Below are 12022 nucleotides of genomic sequence, written 5' to 3'. Positions count from 1 at the left end.
CATAAGAGCTACAGGACCATTTCTGTAACTTAGGTAAATTCATTTTGGAATTGAATTCAATAAATTTAAAGTTCTTACAGGCAAATAAAAGAAAAATTTAAAAAAGGAAATACCTCAGTTTTTTTTAAATTATAAATACAAAATCCAAACTTTACAGAATCTCACAGAAAAAAATGCGGTGCCAATACTGCTGCTAAGAAAGTTTCAGAGCATGAAGGAGTATAGCATCACTTGCCTCCTACTCTTTATAGCAGCTGTGACTTTTCCAGGAATTCCATGGCTGCTGCAAGATCCATGAAAAAGATGCAGCTGCTTTGAAAGGTGCTATAATAGCTCCAAAGCACCATTTTGGAATCAAATCTAAAGCACTGCACAATCCTAATCGGTATTATTTTGCTGGAGCAGGAATCAACATTTAAAATAAAAATACTGAAATGAGCAACTGTAATCATATATAGACTCAGGCAACTATACCGTGTCTAAAAAATATTTTGTTTTGTTTTTAAAAAACACTGGGTTGAGCAGCATCTGCCACTGGATCCTGGCACTCCTCTAACACTCTAGTCCAAGGTAGATTTTCATTGTTTACTACCTTGGCTCCATGTTACATTCCAAAAAGTACCGCTGCTTGAAATATATTGCAAACCAGCACTCTGAAAAAGTATATTCATGGTATCAGAGGAAGAGATAACCTCAATCAAACAGTAATCCACATTTCCTCCCCCCCCCCTCAGAAAAAAAATCAATTCAGGGAATAAAGCTCACTTCATCATGGAAGATGTATTAGGTCATACCCTCATCCTGGTAAAAATAATCTTTGGTTGTCATCAATAAAAAGAATTAAAGCCATCAAAACCAACTATCATAGGACATTAAATAACAAAAGCAAAGAACTCTTACTATGCAATCAACTATGTTTGTTTCTCTTCCATGTCAGTCAGTAGAATAAAAGCTGTATTTGCTATACACAGTTAGCTGGTAGTAAGATCAGCAAACATCCATGCCAAAAATTGTGGTGTAAAGTGTTCCAGTTGAACTGGATGAGCATTTGGTTGTAAATGTTATGCTATGCTTATCTCATGTAATGCATTTTTATTATCAGTAAGTCCTATTAGTTGTTCATATGTGTATGCATTTTACTTAATATATTAATATGCAATACATTTATCTGTACAAATTATCAGAAAATATATATTGCTGATTCAGAGGTAGTCTATGCATATTTTAAAATTCTTGAATATTATTACTTCACATATGGCCATTAAGTTTCTTTTGGCTTGAATTTCACTATGAGTGTCCCTACCATTCTCCATATCTTAGTCTTTGGCCTTCTTTATAATGCCTGATATGTGTTCATTTCTCAGAAATGTGTTCATTTCTCAGAAATTCCCAGGTAGATTGTAATAATTTGCCACATAGCTCTCCAGCTGAAGTGTAACTTTTACTACTGATCTCTGTAGAACGATAACCCTCACATAAAAGCAATGATACCTTATAGTAGAAGAAACTTTCTGCTTGCCATATGTGGAGGCCAAAAAATGGATCAAGAATAAGCTGTGCCTGTGTCTTGGCTGGAAAAGGTATCTCCTGTTAAAAGAAAATACTATGTCTACACAAACACAAGGATATGTCCTTGGTAAGGTCTAGCCCTATCATTAGGCAATGAAGCAAATGTCTGAAACAACAGTTTTGGAGGCAATAATACCAGCTTCCCAAGAAAGAGATGCTTCTCTTTCTGAAGCTTCCAGCCAATCTCATCTCTTAGAGGACAGGGTACATGCACTGTATTGCCAGCTGTGCCAGATAAGTTAACTTGCCTCACTCAAGATATAGTGGAAAATATCCCATAATCAGTGCTGAAATATGATTCAACTGCAAGTCAAGTTGTCCTTTATGTCTGGAATAAGGAGGGGACTTTCATTTTGTCCTCTGCCCAAGGAAGCAAAATGTCATGGGATGGCCCTGTTTTTAGAAGGTAGTAATGAGAATTATGGTTTATAGTTGGAGTTCTCAATATCCTCTGTCCTCTTTGGAGTCTTATATCTGTTTCTTGGGACTGACACTTAGTATATACAGTAATTCCAAACCAAAACAGCTGTTCCTCATTTTCTACTGCATTCCTAGTGAGGCAGCAACAGCAACAATATGAGCACATAGTTAGTTACATACCTACTCTATGCAACCAGCATCTTCTCCACCAGGGCTAGAAAATGCCAATAAGCAAAGATCAACATAGTCCTGGAGGCATATTTTATATATTTACAGAGCTACAAAATCAGTGTAGGTTAGATGTTAACCTTAACAACATTCCCAGATGATTTTACTTCCATACAAGCTCCTGTACACGAGAGGCCTATTTCTCCTTTACCTGGTTATGCTGGTACCTTCAGAATGTGAGGAATCCAACTCAGAGATCCAAGTGTATCATTACAGTGAAAATAGCATTAGTGCCAATAGCTAATCTGTAATATTCTTTGGCATAAATAATACTTTAGGTATTGTTTATTGTTTATTATTTATTTGCTAATTTATTTCTGCCTTTTCTCCAGGAGTTTATGGTGGCATACATGGGGACCTTTCTTCATTTTACCCTACCTACCCAAAAAACACCACTCTGTGAGATAAGTTATTCTGAGAGGCGCAAAGTCATCCCATGAGCTTTCATAGCTGTGATTAGACTTGAACCTTAGTCTCATAGGTCCTAGTCCAACACCTTAACCATTGCGCCACAGTGGGTACATCTATAACATTGGTTTATTCCATTTGTTCCCAGTGACTTTAACTGCAGTGGAAAAGTAGCATCCTAAACAATATTGCAGAGAATCTCCAATGAAGAAGCATCCCGTGGCAGCATCCATGTAGAAATGCTCCTCAGCAACACTGTGAATGAATATTTCCGTTCCTAACCTTTGCTAATATTAAACCTAGGCTCTGAAAGTGAAGCTTCACTGTGAAACATTTTTGTAAATGCAAGACATATCACAGCAGATATGAATGAAAAGTTACAGATAGAAGTTATGAATGCTAATTTTCCTGCATTAAGCTTTCACTGGCTTCACACTAGAACAGAGTTTCTTACTTTCTCTTGGTTAATCCTATTCATTTCTTCCTAGAATGAAATGGAATCATATTAAGCAGCTCACATGCTTACTAGCTGGAAACATTAAAAAGATTATGCAGTATTTGGGTTCTTCCTTCAATCTGAGGAATCCTACTGTTAAGGAAGTTCCTTTCCACTGTAAAACATAGTTGCTAACTTGACACTTAGGAACTTTGTAAAATGCTTAGGTTTCTGAGTTTTTTTCTACTTTAGGTAATCAGAGCTCATCAAAATGCAAATTAGGAGAGTAGCAGAAATTCTCTTTGGGAATTACATGTTGCTTCCTCCCCCCCCCCCCCCCCCCCCGCAGGCACTAAGTGTTTTCAGAAAAACCTTGACAAAGCTGAGGTGCACAGAGATAAATTTTCTTAAATGGTGCCGTTTTAAAAAAAAACCCTTCACAAAGCAGTTCCATTTTCCTTTTGGTTGATCTCTTGATTGTTTAGACTTATGTTCTCTGCCATTCCTGTCCCCACAATCTTTCACAGGTGGTTGTGAAGAATCTTGAGGATAACCATGGGAAAGTGGTAGGCAAACTTTCCACAATGATCCAGTCAAACATGGCCTCTCAGAAGTTCCTGTTAACATCACAATAGAATTGTGATCCCAATTACATTTTCCATAAAAATATTAGCAGCTTCTCAAAGGCTTTTTTTTCTCTCAAAACAGTGTCACGGACTGAAAGATAAAACTTCTTGCTCCCACCTTAATGCCCATAGGATTTATCCTCATATCCCTCCAACCATAGCAACAACATGGTCTGCCAACCATCTTTAAATAACATATCCTCACAACACCACCTTTGTCTCTTCCCTGGACCACAGCAGTGGCAGCTTAATATCATCTTTAGTTGTTCCCATTTAAAAGGGTTTTTTCCACTCTTCTTCCATTGGTCGTTTTGTCTCCCACCCACTCACCCACCCCCAGGGCATGATCTAAGATATTTCTTCAGTTATATGTTAAGTTATGGCTGGGATTTTCCCATCTCTTTTTAGCAACTTTAGGCTGCTGCAAGTAGGCCTCAACTCATCCTGTCGTTAGACGCTGCCTTCCTTAGCCATTTTTGTTCAGGCTGAGGGAGAAACTGGGCACCAGGCTTCCATAGAGGCATCTCCTTGCCTGATGCCTCACTGACAGCTTCCAAAGGCCTAAGCAATCTTACATGGGCTCCTTATGTATAAGGGATTAGTGTTCCTTTGAAAAGAGGCTATTCCTGTCATACACAGAAGATCAATTTCAACCAGAAAGAGAAACAGAGTCTGCCCGCTGTGTGTTGCTGGTCTACTACCAATGAGCATATAACTGGCATTACTATATTGAGTGATTTACTTTCAGTTTTCTTCCTAATTATACTAAAGATAGATGTTTTTACAGCAGCTGCATAGTGTTTGATACTTTCACTGAATTGATGTCAGCCCTTTGAGGTAGGCCAGGTCAGGAAACAGACAGAGCGAGGATTTCAGGAATGCTACTTCACTCTTGGGGGTGTAATAACAGAATCTTGAAAGGTCTGCCTATTCTTATGGAATAAAAGTGGGGTTATTTTTAGTTTCCTTCTCATATCTTCTTCTTTCCCAAGAATGAATCATCATTTATTTTCCCTTAACAGCTCTTACGTTGTTTCATCAAGGTTATCTTTGTACATCTCTACACTTATCCCTCATGACTCCAAGATGTCTTTTTTATCAATTACTGCCAGCTCAGATCCCATTAGTTTGGAATGTTTATTTAGTTATTTATACTGATTTATTTTTATATTCATTATATAAAACTTGTATAAAATTATTATTATTATTATTAATAATAATATTTTGTCCCAGTGGGTAACACTTTGCACCTGCTTGCACTAAGATATATTTCTCATATTGAAGCCCATTGTCCAAGTCTGGAGAGATACTTTCAAAATATTTAACCATCCCTTTATTATTTTATTACCCTGAAGACTGGTATTTTTGAAAATGTTATAGTACCAATTAGTATCAGTTAGACTACCCTGTCTACATACTTGCTGGTCCAATTAAAAAATATCACAATCCATACATAAGGCCCAGAGACATTCCTATAAAAAGTTGGGCAGGGGGAATGTCCACATACACCAGGAAGAGAAGAGCAAGCTGTTTTTTAAAAAAGCATCATGGGGGCTTATAGAGCAGTGTTCCTCAACCTTGGGAACCTGAAGATGCGTGGACTTCAACTCCTAGAATTCCCCAGCCAGCAAGGGAGTTAAAGTCCATGCATCTTCAAGTTCCCAAGGTTGAGGAACACTGTTATAGAGAATGCCAGAGAGTGATCTCAAATGGGGACATCTATCATGTCAGCCACTTTATGACTAGGTAAACTTCTCCACATCTTTGGAGCACATCTATGACCTACTCTCAAAAATCCAAACACATCCATGGCACAAAAAGTATCTCTGATCCTATCACAAAATTTATTTATTTTCTCTTTAGTTTTTTATACTGTTTGGAGAATGATGCTCATTTATACATACTGGACATGTGTTCTGAATGAGACCAAATATTTTATGGAGAGAGGGGTAGAATTGCCTTGCCATGCAGAGAGTCAATTTTTCAGCCATTCCTCAAGATTTTAAAAAAGAGAGAAAGGTTCAGATTGGATTAAATTACAAAGGAGGAAAAATGATGATATATATTATTCACCATGGAATTCAGGTATTGCAAGTATTCACATTCACAGGAAGAAGAGACTGCTTTCTCTTTGCTATGACATCAAGTGTACATATAAGCAGGCAAGCCCATCTGTTTAGCAATCTGGGAGCAGATCTCTCAGTCCCATATTAATGCAATATTACAGGCCCTTATGTTTCACTCCAAATCTTAATCTGTCCTAATAATTTTCTATTGGAATACATTTCAATGCATTACTTAATGTATTATTTAGACAACAAACAAACAAAAATCAATGGCTTCAATGGCCAGGGTTGCCCAGAATTGGCTTGTTCCTATAAAATCTCACAGAATCGTATTCATATTGTAAAGTAACACGTAGACTCAAGATACGTGTTACTCTGTTTCAGTGAAATGATCATAGAAATGACCTTCCATTAGCACACTCGTACCATGAAATATAGAGCTGCTTGAAGACTCTGAACTAAACTTTCAAAGAGCTAAGATGTAGACACTCGGATAAAAGCAGCAGGCCCATGCAACAAGAACTCAGAGTGTGTCCAGATTAATGCTTAAATCAGAATTACGCCTGATGGTTTATTAATACAATGGCAAGGCCCATCTGGTAGCTTTGCCATAATTGCAGGAAAGAACAATCAAAACAGCAAAAATGACACAGATGGAGCTTCATTTCATTTTTATTTGAAAGACAGACTCATGCACAAATCCCTTCTGAGTTTTATGTTCAAGTGTCTCCCATGCATGCATAAATAAATATCCTTTGCAATTATGTAATCCACTTCCAACTGCAGTGAAGTTTGACACCAGGGCCATGTAACTGTCCAGTCAAAGTAATGCCAGAAAAGATACAATCAATATTTGAAGGTACATATTAGGAGACATGCAGAGGAATGCCTTATGACTTATTCCTTAACTCCATGCAAAATAACAGTAGCAGCAACAACAGAATGAGAAACTGTTTAAATCAAACTTCCTTTCAATCAGAACCTTCCAGATGTGATGGGACTGAGCAGTCCCAGAATACTCAGCTGGCAGCACCATTCGAATAAAACATTCCAGAGAGGGAGAGAGTTTGTAAGACATGCTTACTTATTTTGCCTTTGTGCCTTTTTTTAATGACTTGAAACGATCTATTTTGATGTGAGTCAAGTGGCTTTGAAATTACTGTTGCTGTCACAGCAATTGCATCACAAATTATCTGAAAAAAAAGTATGTATGCATGATTCTGTGAAATCCTCGCCCAGTTTCTTCTCTTTTTCTTTTTCTTCTTCGTTGGCAATTTTTCCTGGTTGATGAACACATTTATTAAGGAATAAAACCCATCAAACCCTGAACTGACTCCTAAACAAACACTGTGCTGCGAACACAGCACGGTTACAAGGAAAGTCTATGAAATGATACCAAACCTGCAAACTTTTTTTCTCTCCAACTCAGAATGTAAAGTTCTAGTAACATGATAATGAAAAGCTACATAAACCAATTGTTCATTTTCAGTCTGAAATTATTATCCATAATGTTTGCAGGTTCTGAATTGTCAGAGACTCAGTAATGCAGGAGAATCTGTGTTAACATGAATTTCTAAGCAAGATCAGAACTGAGGATGGTTTTGCTTTTAGTTTCTTCTCCAGGCATCATTAACCTGAATGGAAAGCCATTTGTTTTGATATCTAGAACCTTGTTGCTCCCTCATCAGTGCTGTAAATTTTGAAGGGTGGGGCACTGGTTTTCTTAAAGGTCATTTATTTATTTATTTATTTATTTATTTATTTATTTATTTATTTATTCGGCTTGTATGCCACCCATCTCCCCCACGGGTGACTCTGGGCGGCTCACAATAAAAAAGAAAAAATACAATTCTCTCCAAGATGGCTAAAAACTATAAATAATTAAAAAACGTATTAAAAATACCCTAAAAAACCTCCTCCAATTTTGGCCCTATAAAAACCTGTAAGATGCTGGGGGGGGGGCAACCCATCATCCCACCAGCCATCTCCACAGGTGCGGGCCCCCCTCTGGCCCCCAGGCCTTCTGGCAAAGCCAGGATTTAATACCTTTCCTGAAGGCCACGAGGGAGGGGGCACACCGGACCTCAGGCGGCAGGATGTTCCATAGGCCGGGCGCTGCAGCAGAAAAGGCCCTCTGCCTAGATCCCACCAATTGAAATTCCCTGACCGGTGGGGTCTGCAACCTGCCCCTTCTGCTGAGCCGAGTGGGACGGGCTGAAGTGACCAGGGCGAGGCGGTTCCTCAGATATTAGAGAGGTCCATTAGGGTGTCCATTAGAGAGGTCCATTAGGGTGTCAGATATTAGAGAGGTCCATTAGAGAGATGACACAACAATATGGAAGTGCCATAATGTTTTCTAGGACTGTGTTTCTCACACTTTTTGCAATCATGGACCACTAAATAAACATTCAGAAAATATGGGGACCATCCAATTAAACAAACATGAGAACTCATGGTTTCTGACAAAAAAGATAATTTATCATAGTTGCATTTCCATATACACTTCCATTCCCTCTATTTTAAAAATTAAAATTTGTACCAAATTATTTCATACAGCAATAAGTATTTATTTACTACTTCAGTCATTTTACATACTCCATACTATAATAACTTGGCACAAAATTGCTGGTCAAGATGTTTTTTACTATACATCTGTAAGTCCTCAGTTGTCAGTTTTCTCAGTTTAGTGCTCATACTGTTACTTGTCTTACCCTTCGCAAGCATCAACAGACCAGTTTTCAGTCATGCTCCATTTTCTCAAACTATCTGACTGACCGTGAATGCAGGCAGGCATGTGCTGAGACAACAAGGAGCACTGATTGGCCAGTGGAGTCTTAGGAAACATGCAGAATCAGAGATTGAGACAATAAGCAGCTCATTTAGCCAGCTGATTAGCAGTGAATGTGGAGATGCAGAGGCCCAGGCCAGATGAGCTTTGGTTAACCAACTGGCAGTCAACCCAGGGAGGTGAGGAATGAATTAGTGAGCATCTCTATTTCTGGCCAGCTCTGCTGAACATGGGTGGCTTAATTCATGGGAACTCAGTTCTCAAGAATTTGGCAAAAATGTCCCCACAGATCCAAGCATGTCATCAAGATAATCAGAAATTGAGCAAAAGCAAACTGGACAAATTTTCCCTATCTCTTTTATAAATCCAGAATATATTCAGAATTGCAGTATACTAATCCACCAATAAAATATCTATCAATAAAAATACAATTTTCATCCAGTATCCAACCTTCCCTTTTTAGGGTGTTTGCAAAACAGCTTCAGAGGATCCTGGATCCTTTTCAGTCTGGTTTCAAGCCTGGATATGGCACTGAAACAACATTGGTTACACTTTTGGATGACCTCTGGCATGAGCAGGATGGGGGTAGCGCATCCTGGACTCACAACTACTACTCAAAGAGGAGGTGGCAGCCATGGCCAGGAGGGCTTTTGTGCAGCTTTGTGTTGTGCAACTCTTTGCCCATTCCTGGACTGGAGGCTCTGCTATCAGTCTCTCATGCCCAGGTCACCTCTCAAATATATTACTGTAACATGTTGTACACGAAGCTGCCCATGAAGAGCATCCAAAAGCTGCAGCTGGTGCAAAATGCAGCACTACAGCTGGTTATGTGTGCTCCTCACACAGCACACATTACACCTCTGCTCTGCAAGCTGCATTGGCTGCCAGTATGCTTCTGGGTTCAATTCAGAGTGCTGGTTATGACCTATAAAGCCTACATGGCATGGGACTGAGATACTTGAGAGACCTCCTCTTTCTGGTTACAACTACCCATCCTATCAGGTCCAGCAGGAGAGGGTCCCATCTACAGAGGAGTGTAATCTGATGGGACCCAGGAAGAGAGCCTTTTTTGCAGTGATGCCCACCCTTTGGAACATAATTTCCCCAGAACTTAGATTAGTCCCGACCCTACTGGCCTTTAGGAAAGCCCTGAAAACTTTCTGTGCCATTGAGCTTGATGACTGTGTGTTGTGTTTGAGGAATTCTGGAAGAATGGCTAGAATTGCAGGTCGAAGATCCCCATCCACAATTCTTTTACACTCAGAGCAGAGGGGCATAACTTTCCCAGGGCAAGGACTACAATTGTCCTTTGAGCAGCATGCAAATGTCATATTCAGAGCAGGTGAGTGAAGCCAGCACAAAAATCTGGAATGATTTCACTTCATTTACATTTAATTAAGATGTATTACAGTTAATATGATTGTTTTCTAGTCATGTATTTAATAATTTTCCCCTTCTGTAACCTGAAGACTACAATTTGTAACAAAGTTTGGAGGTTTCCAGAGGCCACAACTTCAGGGTAAATTGCCTGTGGAATATGGATTATGCACCTCCGATCTACAATAGGACCACTTAAGAGACAGAAAAAATTCTCCCCAAATTTGTTTTCTCATGTTGTATCCTATAGCATCATTTCTAATTATTGCTGGTTTTATATTTTAGAAAATGCATAGCCTTTAGTTCTTTGTCTCCACAGCATGCTCTGCCACACCCCAAACTCTTTCACTGTATTCTCTGTATAGCTTACTTCATATTAATTAATTACACTACAGATACAATTACTTAGATTTGCACTGTAAGTCTACAAACCACCTCCTCCATTCTATTTTATGACTACTGAAAGATGCAAAATGGGCCTTCTATTCTGCTGAGACAGATTTTTCTCTTTTCCTTCAACTTAGTCAGCCATATGTTTTCTTTTCTTTTCTTTTCTTTTTTTCCTTTTCTTTGTCCTGAACATCTAACTGAAAGAAGCATTCCCATAAATCAGCAGGTTTGTGTACTATTTCTCATTTTTTGAAATTTGTTCCAATTAGTTATTACTTCACCTATCTCTGCATGTAACTGATCTGAAAGGAAATTTTTTTTTTAATTAGAGTATCAGTGGACTTCTACAGCAGAGGACTTTCTATGAGAGCTGCCTATTGCTGAAGTCAAAATCTGAAACCTTACTACTATCTTTAGTTGTAGGCAGTTCATCCATTTTTTATTTTAATTTTTAGCCCAAGGAGGAGGAAGCTCTCTCCAAAGATTGGATTCATTTTTAGAGGGCAGACACATAATATTTGGGGGTAGCAGGTTAACTTTAAGATTGATTGATTTTTTTTCTTTTTATAAAATAGGGAAGTTTTGCTTATATTTCAAGGACTATTCAGACAGCCCTCAATAGCCTAGCCACATTTCCTTTATAATTTGGGACCCAATGTCTTATGGCAAAGGTTGGAAATCCTCATATAGCCTCCTAAGATGTTTGGTGCAGCTGAATATCATAAAGAAATAGAACATTCTCACATTTTGAGAAAATAGGAAAATATATGGCCCCACTTTTGCTCTTCCTATTACCATTTTTTAAAGAGATTAAAAATATTGCTTAATGTAAGACTCCTGCTACATCAGGGCAAAAACTAACTGGTGCAAGATGTGAAGCTCCTTTGGCACTCTAAGAGATACTTTGGGAAGGCCACATGTGGCATCTGAAAGTAATTGCCTTCTCCCATTTTTATTCTCCTTCAATTGTTGATCATGCTATCATGATTTGCACCCACTGACAACAAATGTAACTCCTTGGATTTGTTTATTTTTCTTTTAAAGTCATCTAAGTTAAGCATCATTGCTCCATTTTGTAATAGCAGGTTTTGTAGATGCATTTTATATATGAATGCATAAGCATGAAGAATTTACTTTTGCCTTCATACATAATATCTGTATGAAGAAAGGGTTAGTTCTTCATACAGATATTATAATATGGAATAAGGACATATTTTGTTAACACAATCTTATGCATATTTATCAAGAACATGGAGACAGCACCATATTTATACCACCATGTTCCTGATATTTTCTATTCCATCAAGCTCAAGCCCAATATTATATACTCTAAAACAAGTGATTTTCCACAATCTCAGGCAGAACATACTTAATTACATTTATGTCCAAACTTTCTTCCAGGAATTGAATTGGAGTGCTTAGTTCTCTCTAACCTCTTCCCTGATGAGAAATAAGTTAGGCTGAAAGAAACTGATTCAGTCATTCAATGACTTTCATGGCAGAGCAGGGACTTGAAACTGGGTCTTCTAATTCTAGTCCAATATTCTAGCACCATATTAGCTCACTTCACCTGATCCTGAGCCTGTTTTAACTAGAGACATGTATTCCTTGTGGTCTGTCACTGAGCTCCTGGGTGTCCACTTGAGAAGGAATACTAGTATTCTATATCAAAAGAACAAAAAAGACAACAATATAATAGCCATTATACAAAAGT

This window comes from Python bivittatus, unplaced genomic scaffold, assembly GCF_059951505.1.
Source record: "Python bivittatus isolate LINGU-HERP-01145 unplaced genomic scaffold, Pbiv_v1 ctg000610_np1212, whole genome shotgun sequence".
NCBI lineage: Eukaryota > Metazoa > Chordata > Lepidosauria > Squamata > Pythonidae > Python > Python bivittatus.
This window is presented reverse-complemented; position numbering follows the sequence as displayed.